Source organism: Mustela putorius, unplaced genomic scaffold, assembly GCF_011764305.1.
Source record: "Mustela putorius furo isolate JIRA1106 unplaced genomic scaffold, ASM1176430v1.1 tig00000487_pilon_pilon_pilon, whole genome shotgun sequence".
Lineage (NCBI taxonomy): Eukaryota > Metazoa > Chordata > Mammalia > Carnivora > Mustelidae > Mustela > Mustela putorius.
The window spans coordinates 8,787,158-8,801,138 of NW_025421399.1; the positions used below are offsets into that span (position 1 = coordinate 8,787,158).

At 37.0% G+C, this 13,981-nt stretch overlaps 1 protein-coding gene and 1 non-coding gene across 8 annotated transcripts in view; one reads left to right on the top strand and one right to left on the bottom strand.

Annotated features, from left to right (window-relative positions):
- Window positions 1–13,981, top strand: part of CEP112 (centrosomal protein 112) — a 408,382-nt gene that overhangs the window by 139,511 nt on the left and 254,890 nt on the right. The window lies entirely within an intron of this gene.
- Window positions 10,978–11,080, bottom strand: LOC123392315. Its single transcript, XR_006607037.1, has one exon. It is a non-coding gene; the product is annotated as a U6 spliceosomal RNA (small nuclear RNA).

The window sequence follows — 13,981 nt, forward strand, 5'->3', positions numbered from 1 at the left end:
AGCAAATGTCAAACATTTCCATCCTTAAGAAAAACACGCTTTCATTTCCTTAACTCTGTTTCCTTTATTCCTTCCTAACTTACAGTCCCTGAAGTTCGAGGTCATGAAATTTAACAAGGAATTTAAAAATTGGGGACTTTGTTAAAATTTGGATCTTCTAGTTTTTTATTACTTGTTAGAACATTTATTCATTTTAGGTGTGGAATACACAAATGTCAAGGAACTTTGAAGAAACTTTTGGTAATTTGAACCATATATTTCTATTCTTAGTGAACAATGAAAACACCCCGAAGGAGGTTTGATGTGGAGTAAAGTAGGTCTGGAAATGGTCTCTATTGAAAGATCTAATGGTCTTTTGATGTCTGATTCTTTGATTTTGCTTTTGCTTTTTAAAGGGGTGCTATGTGATTATAATGAGAAACATTTCAAGTTCTTTACTGGGGAAGTTAATTGTTCCTTAGCTTGCTCTGTTACGACTAATCGGTGGTTTTGAACAGTAGCAGTGTTTGAAATTATTACTGAGGAGAGTCACCCTGTTTGGTAGAGAAAGTTCCAATTCATCATGAAAGTTTATCACACCCATAAATTGTCATCATCCCTTCTCTAGTTTTTGGCTACAATGGGAACAAACATAATATATAGTTAAAGTTTCAGTGTAAAAATTTTCTAAGTAATTAATAGGAGTAGAATAGTTTGTTTTTCTTGCAACAGGTACCATGAAATTTGAAGTTGAAAATTATGGATAAATCACTGGAAGTCACCATCAAAAATTCATACTCATTTTTGTTAGGTGACTTGAAAAGTATTCAGTTTTGCACTGATGCAGACATTTGTGTCATCTTGAGAAAAGTTATCCCTACACTTTGGAAAGTGCCCACAAACTCTGAACATAATTTTCTTCTTGAAAAATAGCACTGTTGAATGTCGATGGTGGTAGGTGGGGGGGGACCCATCTGTTCTCTTTGCTCTGCTTGAGCATCTGAAACCATTTTAGATGGAGAGCAAAGTTTCCTGTTTCTTGTAAGCATTCCTTAGCCCCAGTGAGCATGCTGACGTAACCCTGCCTCGAAGAGGCACGGTGGAAGGCTTAAAGAGAGGACAGAAATATATGGTGACCTCGCTTCAGATCGAAAAGGAAGTTTCTGTTCTGTTAAGTACTTCTTTGTAGATGCGTCTTTACAGAATCCTGCACTGCTTAGAGGACACACTGCTTTACATCAGTGTCACTGTGATATAATGGTCAAGAGGCCTCTTATTGGCTGACATTTGTGACACTTTCACACAGTATGTGTGGCTTTTAGGTTTATTAGATTCTTTCTTCAGGAATTAAATTTGCTGAACTTACTGTTTTAAGCAGTTTATATATTTAGCTTCTTGAGTTTTACTATAATCAAAATTCACTTTAGCAATGAAATGTGGTGAAATAGACTTAAGCCTGGTGGAGAGTTGATAAACGAATAGAATATAGCAATACTTTATTTAATGCATTATAGTCAAAATGATTTCGGTATATACCCTCTTTTTTTTTTTTTTTTTTAAAGAGAGAGACACAGCAAGAGAGGGAACACAAACAGTGTTTGTGGGAGAGGGAGAAACAGGCTTCCCACAGAGCAGGAAGCCTGATGCGGGGCTCGATCCCAGGACCCTGAGATCATGACCTGAGCCGAAGGCAGAGGCTTAACCCACTGAGCCACCCAGGTGCCCCCACAGTATATATCCTCTTAGTTCATCACCAAAAGAATCTTTAGTGGCTGTTTGTGATTATCTGCATTTTAAAGGGAGAAACTGAGGTTTAAAGAGATTAAGTGATTTAACCAGTGTGGTGCTGTTCCTATGTGACTGAGCTGGGACTTACTTCTAGGCCTTCTGATTCCTAATTCAGTGCTCTTTTTCGGATAGCATGCAGTCTTTCACTTTATGTGTCACTCAGTAGATCTCCTTTTGTGCCTTTTAAATGACTTGATCCCAGGGACTCATTGATGGCCGCAAACACCATGTATATGTCATGGCTTATTCTTCCCCTGAGTCTCAAATGGGAGAATGTGCCCCGCCCACAGCTTCTGATGGCAACTCACCATGTTCTCTGCATAAGACCTCTCTCCTCCTCTGCCATGTACATGGGGTCCAGAGTGGACACCTGATCTGAAGGTAGCAAACTTATTTTACTCAGATAACAAAGAGCTTAACGTGACACAGCTAGTAAGTGGAGGTGCAAGGTTTCGAAATTGTGTGTGTTTGACTCTAGAGCCCTTAGTCCCAACCATTGTGCTATAGGCACTGCTCCTCCTTCCTGATCTTGGGAATTTGGAACTGGAAAACCTAGAGACTGAATCAGGGCAGAAGCTGGAAACACAGAAGATGAAGATTGGCTGGGCAGCCACAATGGGCTGTAATGCAAACTCAAGTTCTGAGTAGAAATGTTTAGGCCAAGGAAAAAATGGAGCAGATGCACAGAGAGAGGCCGAGAAGCTGTAGGAAGTGCAGCCTGTGTGTACAAAAGCTTTGTCTCCTCCAGCTCCATCTCAAGAGGGACTCTTCACCAATAGCTCCCATCTTTACAGTGACAGCCATTTTATTCAGGTCGTGTGAATTAGAGGGTATATTAAAAATTTATTAAATAGTTATATTTATTTTTAAAAATAGATTCAATGTGGCCTATAAAATGTTGTTATACACTATATTTATTTATTTATTTTAAAGATTTTATTTATTTATTTGACAGAGAGAGATCACAAGCAGGCAGAGAGGCAGGCAGAGAGAGAGAGAGAGGAGGAAGCAGGCTCCCTGCTGAGCAGAGAGCCCAATGCAGGGCTTGATCCCAGGACCCCGAGATCATGAGGTAGAGGCTTTAACCCACTGAGCTGTCCAGGTGCTCCAAAACTATATTTATTTTTAAAAAGACATTTATTTAGCTAACTGGATAAAAACATTTATTACTTCGATAAGGTTTAATTGACATTTTTCTTAATTTGTCACTTTATTTTGTAGAAGTCTCACAAAGATTTGAGGGTTGTTTTTTTTTTTTTTCAGGCTTTATTTCTTGTGTATTTTTCACATATGAATATAGTTTTCCTTGCTACATTAAAAACTTACCTTTGGGGGGCACCTGAGTGGCACGGTTGGTTAAGCATCCGAGTTTTGGTTTCAGCTCTTGTCATGATCTCAGGGTCAGGGTTGTGAGATGGAGCCTACTTTGGGCTCCAAGCCAAGCACGAAGTTAGCTTGTAATTCCCCTCCCTCTCCCCTCCTGCTCATGCGCTCTCTCTCGCTCTCTCTCTCTCACTGAAATAAATAAGTAAATCTTTTTTTTTTAATGCTTAAATTCTGGAGTAATTAAAAAGAGAGGACTTATTGTAGAACAAATAAAAGTGAACTTAAATGTCCTCACTGTCAGAACTACCACAAATTCTTACTAACAAAGCCTGAATTAGGAATGCCATGCTTCTATAGATTTCCTTAGGAATTTTAAGGAAGATTATTTATGATACTAAAATTGTGATTCTGTTTTATTAGGAACAGCTAGGGTCTATTCAGTAGAAATAAATTCTTAATGGAAACTTGTAAAAAACCTGAAAAATTTGTGACATTTTTTATTTGGAAGAGATTGGAAGCTCCTAAGTAACACCTCCTTTTCCTCTCAAATTTATAATTAATTTGAAAAAATAGAAGAATCAGGTAGCTAGGGCTGTGGTTTAGGTGAGTGGCGGCCAACGTGCGGCTGGGGAATCCTCCCTTGTAGAATTAATGTACTCTGGTCTGGTCACAGCCCGAGCAGCCAGCAAGAGTCTGTGTACAGCAGGGGATATTCCCGGAGAGAGGAAGGCGCTGGACAGTGCCTTCATGATTGTTTCTCTCAAAGCCCCCTGCTCGTTAGTGGGTGTGGGAGAGAGCCAGACCAAGATGGACAGAAGTTCTCTTCTTGTTGAAGGAGCTCATGTCTTTTGAGACTTTTTTTCTGTTGGCATTTCATTTTAGAATCGTACCCCCCCATCCTCATTAGTTTTATTCTTTATTTTTTGAGTAAAGGAATATTAACATGATTTCAAAAATGAGACCTGCACGACAAGGTGTACTCAGAGGAACAGAGTCCCACGTCTGCTGCTTCTGTCCTTTCTCCTCCGGCTCAGCCCCGGCCGGTGGGTGACCTCATTCGTCAGTCTTTGACATCTTTTCTGTGTGTGTTTTTGCACAGATGAGCAGTGTATATATATTTCCTTATACTTTGCTTTATCCATTTGTTATAAATTAGAGGGCATTCATACATCAGCATAGTATGCTATTGTGTGGACAAACCACAATTTATGCAACAGCTGTCCTACCTGCGGGCATTCAGCTGGTTCAGGTTTTGTAATTACAGTTGATGCTATAACGAATAACCTACTAGGATGTGTATTTTTGTATTATCTGATCAAAAGATTAACATATATGTCGTTGTGTTTTATATTGCTAAATTTATATATATATATATATATAATTTCTACTGGCTACATATTAGAATGATTTTTAACCTCCCAAACAGAATATATTTTTTAGCTTTTTTGTCTGATAGATGATAGGTGATAAATAGTATCTGAATATGGTTTTAACTTGCAGTTCTCTTACAATAAGTGAAGATAAATATATTTTAATATATTTCAGGGCTATTTTAATAGCTTTATTGAATTATAGTTGAAATATAATACATTTCACACAAAGTATAGTTTCACATTCTGACATACCCTATACACTTGTGAAACAACCAACACAAAATCTGTCTATGTGAGCATTAGTTATTCCCAAAAGATTCCTTATGCCACTATGAAATCTCTACTGCCCACTTTTCTCTGACTTCTCCTTATGCAGGCAGGCACTAATCTCATTTCTGTCGCTATACTTTAATCTCTAGAATTTTAGACAAATGGAAGCATATGCAATATGTACTTTTTGGTCTTTCTTCTTTCCCTTGGCATAATGATTTTGAGGTGTTTTACTGAATATCAATAGTTCAGTGCTTTTTATTTTTGAGTATTATTCCATTCTATGGATATACCATATTTTGTTGACCCATATATCTGTTGATGGATATTTAGGCTGTTTTCAGTTTGGGGCTATTACAGATAAAGCTTCTATAAACATTGGTTTTTGTGTGGACATTTTCTTTTTGTTATTTTGAATAAAAACCCGAGAGTCAAATGTCTGGACCAAGTGGGAGGTGTATGTTTAACTCTTTAAGAAGCTGCCAAACTATTGTCCAGAGTGGTTTGTACTATTTTACATTCCCTCCAGCAGTATGTGAAAGTTCTTCTTCCTCCCCATCCTTGCCAACACTTGATATGGTCAGTGTTGCTATTTTCACAATTCCAACAGGCTTGTCCAAGCACTTCATTGTGGCTTTAATTTGCATTTCCCTAGTGACCAATGTTGAAAAACTCACCGCGTCCTTTTTTTGCCATAAGTATATCTACTTTGTCAACTGTCTGTTCAAATCTTTAGCCTCTTTTTTATTTTTAAACTGTGTTGGTTGTTTTCTTAGAATTGAGTCTTGAAAATTCTTTGTCTATATTGGATACAAGTCCTTTAATAGATACATGATTTGCCCATGTTTTTCTCCCAGTGTGTGGCTTTCCTTGTCATTCTTTTAATGGTTTATTTCAAGGAAGTGGTGTTTTTAATTTTGTTGAAGTCCAGGGCATTTATTTGTTCTTTTACAGATGGTGCTTTTGGGATCACATCTAAGAAGTCTTTTCCTAATCCCAGATCACAAAGGTTTTCTTCTGGAAGCTTATAGTTCCAGGTTTTACATTTGGGATTGTGATCCATTTTTTAAAGTTAATTTTAAGTTAATTTTGCTGGGAAATATGGATTAAATTTCTCTTTTCTCTTTCTTTCATAATATGCCTTCTTGTCCTTTTAATATGTATAGACTCTGCAGTGCAGAACCTCTCTCATTTGTAATGTTGATTTGTATTGTCTTTCTTTCCCAATCAGTCTGGCTGGAGGATTATCAATTTTATTGGTCATTTTGGGATTAGGTAATCTAATCATCATTGTTTTTTTTTTTTTTTTAAGATTTTACTTATTTATTTGAAAGAGAGATAGCACAAGTAGGCAGAGTGGCAGGCAGAGAGCCTGATGTGGGACTCTATCCCAGGACCCTGGGATCATGACCTGAGCTGAAGGCAGCCTCTTAACCGACTGAGCCACCCAGGTGCCCCAGGTAATCTAATCATTATTAAATGTATTATTAGATCATCTAATACTGAATTGTTCTTGCCTTCATGAAGATGTCACCTCATTGTCTTCTTGCTTGCCTTGTATCTGCCAGGAATCTGCTGCTTTCCTTACTTTTGTTCCTCTGGAACATGTCTTTTTTTCCCGCTGTTTTCAAGATTCTTTTTTTGTGGGGGGGCAAATCAATTATGTTGTGCCTTCATGTAGTTTTATTTGTCTTATGCTTGGAGTTCTTGGATCTGTAGATTTATAATTTTAATTAAATTTGGAAAGCTTTTGGCCATGATTTCTTTTAATATTTTTCTGTCCCCCATCTCTCTTTTCCTTTAAGGGTAACTCTAAATATATGAATATTAGATTGCCGACAGTTGTCACCAATGCTTTGTTTTTTATTATTCTGTTTTTCGTTCTGTGCTTTGTTTTGGTTAGTTTTCACTGCTAAGTCTTCAAGTTCATGAACCTTTTCTTCAGCAGTGCCTGTAATCCTATCCATTATGCTTTTCATTTCATACAATGTAGTTTTTCTACAAAGATATGAAAGTTCTGTCTCTAGAATTTCAGTATGACAGGGTACTTCTCAGCCTTATCACAGGTCCATGTTCCCTGCATTGCCATCTTGGCCCCTATTCGCTTCCCTGATTTAGCTGTTTTGCAGCTTCTCTGTTATCCTTTGTGCTGAAATACCCTACCCTGCAGGGTACGGTAAGAGGATCCAGTGACTGAACTTATTACTAATCACATATAAGATAACCACTGGAGCCTTTGGAAAAGTGTAGTATGAGGTAGGGAGAAATGGTGAGTGAAACATGGGTGATTTTTGTTTATAAATAAAGATTGATTTTTTTTTTTTTAAGATTTTATTCATCTATTTGACAGACAGAAATCACAAGTAGACAGAGAGGTAGGCAGAGAGAGAGGGGAAGCAGGCTCCCCGCTGAGCAGAGAGCCCGATGCGGGGCTCCATCCCACAACCCTGGGATCATGACCTGAGCCGAAGGCAGAGGCCTTAACCCACTGAGCCACCCAGGCGTCCCTAAAGATTGATTTCTTAAAACTAACATAAATCCAGCTAATACACTTTTTTATACACTTTTTGATAAGAGTGTGTGCTTTTTATAATCAGCAAAAATGGTTGCATATTTTATTATATCTGAAACAAAACCTTATATTTAGAAATTACCTCTATCATGTTCATCTTTCCCTTGAAATAAATAAGAATCTTCTGATGGAGATTTGCTCTTCTCATGGAAAGTATGATGGCAAGGAGGAAAATAAAAGGTATTTTACAAATATCAAATAAAAATATGTATTTAACAAATACATACCCATTTTAATACACAGTTAGAAAACATATATATGTATATGTTACACCTCTTCAACATTCTTTGTGACGATCCTACCAAATGACCTGCCCTTTATGAAGCTTTTCTGTTTTACCCTAGGCATAATGAATTTCTCCAGTTCTTATTTGTTCATATTATTATGTTCATATTATTGTGTAGCTTTTATCATACTGAAAGTGGTATAGTTTGTCGTCTTTTCTATATTGAATGCAGGGACAGTGTGTTGATCATTTTTGTATTTTCAACACCAAACACAGATTCTGGCATACAATAGGTGTTAAGTAAATACTTGATAAATATTTTAGCTTTCAAATGTTCTGAAAGTGGTTTGATATGCAAATATGTTATGTGAGGATAAATTATAATAAGTAAGCACCTACTTGTAAGTTCAACCAATTAACATCAGTGATTTAGTTATGTATATTATATATACGCATGTGTGTGTATATACACACACACACACACACACATACAGTTTTAAAGAAGTAGCATGGTGTAGTAGAATGACTTTGGACTTTGGGCTGCTTTAATTTCTCATTCTGCCATTGATTCTGTAAATACTTGGGCAAATCACTTAACTCTTCTAAACTTCCTTATTTTCACTGGTGGAAAAAGTAAGTGATAACTTTCTTATCGGTTTAAAAATGAAATGAAATAGTTCACGAACTACCCCAAACCAATGAGCATAGTGAACATTCAGTAAATGTTCCCTCTGTTTCATCATTTGTGAAGACATTAAAAATTATGCTTACACCATGAATGTTATCGTTTGTAGCAGCTTCATCCATTGGAAGTACTGAAAAGTATCTATTATGACTTTTTAATTATTTCACATAATTTAGAAATCATTTCTGATAAGCAAAAAAACTCCCAATGATAAATATTACATTTATGTTTGGTAAATAAAGAGAAAATTTTCCTATTTAAAATTTGATCTACTTGTGCATAGTGATGAATGTAAGTGAGAATATTTTCTACCTACTTTGAAATGTTGAACTGCCCAGGGACAAGGCATGGATGATGTTTTGAAGGAAATAAATATTTCAGCTTCATGTTTCAGCCTTTCTTCTGTATTCCTTTGATCTGGCTTTGGTTTACTTATTATTCTGCTTGAATGACTTCACATTGCCTTTTTTCCTCTCCTGAGTAACAGGAAGTGGTCCTGTACCTATTTCAATGTATTTAGGCTTTGTCGTTTTATAGGATGAACGTGCCTCTCATTATTTACTGATAAACGACTGCCTGTAAAGTAAGCTGTATTGGTGGATATGTATGTAGCTTTGCATGTATGATGAATAATTTATATATGGAACTTTTAATCAGTACTTTCTTAAATATAAGGAACATAAAAGAAAACATTAGATTAGGGATTATTTTGAAGTCTGAGGTTTTAAAGGAATTTTTCTTCACTATCCACTCTAGCTATTTATGTTTAAGAATCATTTTCTCAAGGTTTTCTTATTTTACCATGAAGATTTCAATTGCTCTTCTGTTTGCTGGGATAGAGGTCTTTTCATTTTTTTAATAGGCCTATATTATAGGGAGAAGTTAGTTTAGCACAAAATTAATACAGAAAACTTTAAACTGTATAAACATGTCATCACATTTACCTACATTATTTTATACTTCACACACAAATCTTCTGATCATCTGGGCTGTTTTTTTTAATTAATTTATTTATTTTCAGCATAACAGTATTCATTATTTTCTCACCACGCCCTGTGCTCCATGCAATCCGTGCCCTCTATAATACCCACCACCTGGTACCCCAACCTCCCACCCCCGCCACTTCAAACCCCTCAGATTGTTTTTTAGAGTCCATAGTCTCTTATTTACCCCGAAGATACAGATGTTGTGAAAAGAAGGGCCATCTGTACCCCAATGTTTATAGCAGCAATGGCTATGGAAAGAACCAAGATGCCCTTCAACGGACGAATGGATAAGGAAGATGTGGTCCATATACACTATGGAGTATTATGCCTCCATCAGAAAGCATGAATACCCCAACTTTTGTAGCAACATGGATGGAACTCGAAGAGATTATGCTGAGTGAAATAAGTCAAGCAGAGAGAGTCAATTATCATATGGTTTCACTTATTTGTGGAGCATAACAAATAGCATGGATGACATGGGGAGTTAGAGAGGAGAAGGGGGTTGGGGTAAATTGGAAGGGGAGGTGAATCATCTGGGCTGGCTTCTTATACAGATTCTCACTGACTCTTTCCATTTGCCATGGTCCCATGGCACTTAGAGTATATATTATATATAATATTACAGTACTACTTGATTTTTTTTCTTGTGTTTTCCCCCATAATCAGACTATAGTTTCTCCAAGATTTGATCCATTTTTATACTTCTTCTAGGTCTTTTGCAGGTATCTGACTGAGTAAGTCTCAAAATTTGCTGCCAGGACCCTTGCCTCAGCTCCTAGAACACAGCCACCTTGCTGAAAATGTAGCGTAGGAGGTTGATGCCAGGATTAGTTCTTTTGAGTCATGATCATGAATTTATGTATCTTCTAGCTGAAATCCTTATGTTTTCAGGGGATTTTTGGATAGCTGAAGGAGATTCTTCATTCTTCTTCATAGGTTAAATGCTTCAAAACCAATAATGGTTCTTCAAGATTGGAGTCTGGCTCTGGGGGCACAGCCTGCTGGGAAAGCCTAAGTCATTGACAATACAAGGTCCTTGTCAGAAGAGAGTTCATTGCATTTCTTCATATTGTACCATGCCCTTTTGGAGTGTTTCCCTTGGTATCAAGAGAAGAGTCTTTAGCTGGTTTAGCACTGGAACATTATAGTTTCATTGAGTCTTATTGTGTGTTTGCCCTTGATTCTATCAATGCTGCCCTATTTGAGCCAAATTGATGGTGGGAACTGCTGGCTTTTTTTCTTCTCCGTTTATTGTTGCTGTACATAAGCCCATTTGCCTCTGAGGGCCTTCTAAGAAGGTTGTTCTGATTCACTATAATATGATGGAGATTCCTACAGCAGAGATCTCTTTCCTATAGATCCATCTTCTTCATTGAGTGGATGGAATGAAATTTCTCTGAACCCTCACCTTCTGTTTTTCAAGACCCTGTGTTTAAACCTCTGTTACAATATTTGGAACTTATATATATTTTTTCCTTTACCTGGTGGCATCTTGGTTTGTCACATAGCTTGTTCCTTAGTGAAAGTTAGTGATTAACATGTCATATGTCTTAACCAATTTTTGATGAATGACTTAATAAGAGGTTGGATGACTCTGTTGTAAACTCAAAATACTATGTTCTTTTAGGAGGAAGAAGAATGTAAAACAATCTTCTCAACTTTGCTATGGACACTTTAAACATCAATTTGTTATCCTTAGAAATATATTTTATTTGTTTTTAGGCTTCAGTGATTATATGATTATCTTCTACACAGCCTACTCTGTGATTCAGGAAAGCACTTTGTCCTTGTGTATTTTGTGTATCATCCTTATGCAGGGGTCATGCTAATCTTCTCTGTATTGTTCCAGTTCTAGTATATCCACTGTCAAAGTGAGCACTATCCTTGTGTTTTCTTGGCTCATATATTTTTTCAGATTTTATTTTATTTTATTGTGATCTCTACACCCAACATAGGGCTCAAACTCACAACCCTGAAATCAAGAGTCACATCCTCTATCTACTGACTAGGCCATCAAGGTGCCCCTGTCCTTGTGTGTTTTGAATTGGACACCCAAACTGGGTTTCAAAATTGTGATACATGTCTTTAATATGAGGAGTACAGAAATGCTTGGCAGCATCGTTTCCTTGTAGGGCCTTAAAACTTCTCCATACAAACTCACTTTAGCTGTGCATTGGCATTCTTCTTGGGTCTTTCATAATCCCTGGGGTGCCCTGGAGTTTTCAACAGCACCTCGTTCCTCATTATCCATTGTACACTTCTTTTCTATGCCAGCTTCTAGTCTTAGGAATTTACTTTTGAAAAACAAAACTTTCCTTGGTCACTTCTTCCTTTTGCAAGCCTTAGCAGTCATTCACTGATCTCCAGAAATTTTAGTTCCTAAGCATACTGATTCCCTGCACTTAACCACACTGAGAATTTGCATGTTTGGGCAGATGCAACTTGGTTAAGGGGAAAATCAAAACAAACTGGACAGTCTTTGGACAGTTTTACCCTGGGTCCTATCTCATTCAGGTTTGCCACTATTCAATGTAAATACGCTCTTTGCGAAGAAATAATTTGACTTTTTAGTGGTTGTTTTTTTTGTTTTTTGTTAACCTGGTGACATTACCCAGGAGGAGTTAAATAACAGAGCAAAGATGAAAACTTTAAATATTCAAAGACTATAGCAAATTTAACCTATGGATTTTTTTTTTTTTGCCTTATTTAACTTTTAAATTTGTTGAATTCCCTACTTATTTTTTTGTTCACAGCATTATTAAGGTAGTTATAAATATTTTATATATATATACATATAAACATATATATAATATATATATAAATAATATATATATTATATATATAAATAATACCTCAGAGATCCCTTGATGTGTTCTAAGGTTTGAATATATACTAGTTTTATTAGGTGTTATTGTTTCCTTTTACTGCTGTACCACAAACATAGTATCTTAAGATAATTCAATGTATTATTTTACAGTTTGGAAGATTAGAAGTCCAGAATAAAACTTAGGGCTGAGATCAACGTTTGTTAGGACTGGTTTTTGCTAGGAGATTTTAGGGAAGAATCTGTTCCTTGCCTTTTCCGTCTTCTGGAGCCTGTCTTCCTTCCTTGGTTTGGGAGCCTGAATCACATTGTCTTTTCTTTGCCGCTGCTTCTCTCATACTGCCTTGTCTCTCCTTTGACCTTGGTCTTATAAGGACCTTGTGATTACATTTCAGGCCTATTGTCTCCTGTTTTTAATCTCTTAAGGTACTTCCATACTCTTCCATGGTGGCTGTACCAATTTACATTCCTATGCACAGGGCTCAAGGGTTCTCTTTCCACTACATCTTAGCCAATACTTGTTATCTCTTGTCTTTTTTATTATGGCCATTCTAACAGGTTCAAAACAATATCTCATTGTGGTTTTCATTTTCATTTCCCTGAGGGGGGGTGATGTTGAGCACTTTTTCATTTATCTGTTGGCTATTTGAATATCTTCTTTGGAAAATTGTCTATTCTGTTCTTCTGCCCATTTTTGATAGGATTGTTTGGGCTTTTTTTTTTTTTTCCTCTTGAGTTATATTGACTTCTTTATATGTATACTTTGGACATTAACCCATAACAGACATGGGTTTTGAAATATTTTCTCTTATTTTTTGGCTGCCTTTTCATTTTCTTGTTTTTTTTTTTTTTTTTCCTGTACAGAAGATGTAGTCTCATTTGTTTATTTTTGTTTTTGTTGCTTATGCTTTTGGTGTCATATTCATGAAGTCATTGCTAAAACCAATGTCAAGGAGCTTTTTTTTTTTTTTTAAAGATTTTATTTATTTATTTGGCATTCAAAGATCACAAGTAAGCAGAGAGGCAGGCAGGGAGAGGAGGGAAGCAGGCTCCCTGCTGAGCAGAGAGCCTGATGCGGGGCTCCATCCCAGGACCCTGGGACCATGACCTGAGCCGGAAGGCAGAGGCTTTAACCCACTAAGCCACCCAGACACCCCAAGGAGCTTTTATCCTGTTTTCTTCTAGGAGTTTTATAGATTCAGGCCTAACAATTAAGTCTTGAATCCTTTTGAGTTAATTTTTGTGAGTGTGAAATAGAGGCCCAGTTTTGTTCTTTTGCATATGAATATCCATTTTTCCCAACACCATATTGAAGAAACTGTCACTTCCCCATTGAATAGTCTTGGCTTTTTTGTCAAATATTAGCTGACTACTTATGTGCGGATTTGTTTCTGGGCTTTCAATTTGTTCTATTGGTGTTGTTTTTGTTTTTTTTAAATAGCAGTACCATACTGTTTTGTTTACTGTAGTGGAATTTCTGGGAAGTGTCCTGCAGTACTGGGGGAACCGGATGTCTACCTTAGACTCTCCTTTTTCTACTGGAGAAAGCAGGGTGGCTCTGTTGGTGCAGTGTAATGCTAGCCTGGGGTGAGTGGATGGTGATGCAGAGTGCAGCCACTCCTCTTACCTCTCTTATGTGACCCATCTCAGTCTCTGTGGCCCATGGGGGTGTTTCATTCATATCCTTGGGTCTGGGATTTTCAGGATGGTGTCATGTCTATGGATAGTTGCTAGTTGGTCTTTTGGTGACAGGCACTGAAGTTGGGACTGATTGATGTCACCATCTTGATGACATTACTTCAAATGGGCTCTTTGATGTGTAGTGCATTTGAAGTGAAGACTTCTGTGTTCCAGAGATGAGCAGAAGTTTGATCTAGAGCTAAATGTCAGAGTCCCAAAACAGAAAGCAGACTATACCTTATCAACCCATGTGTAGCAGGCTGATCGGTAGC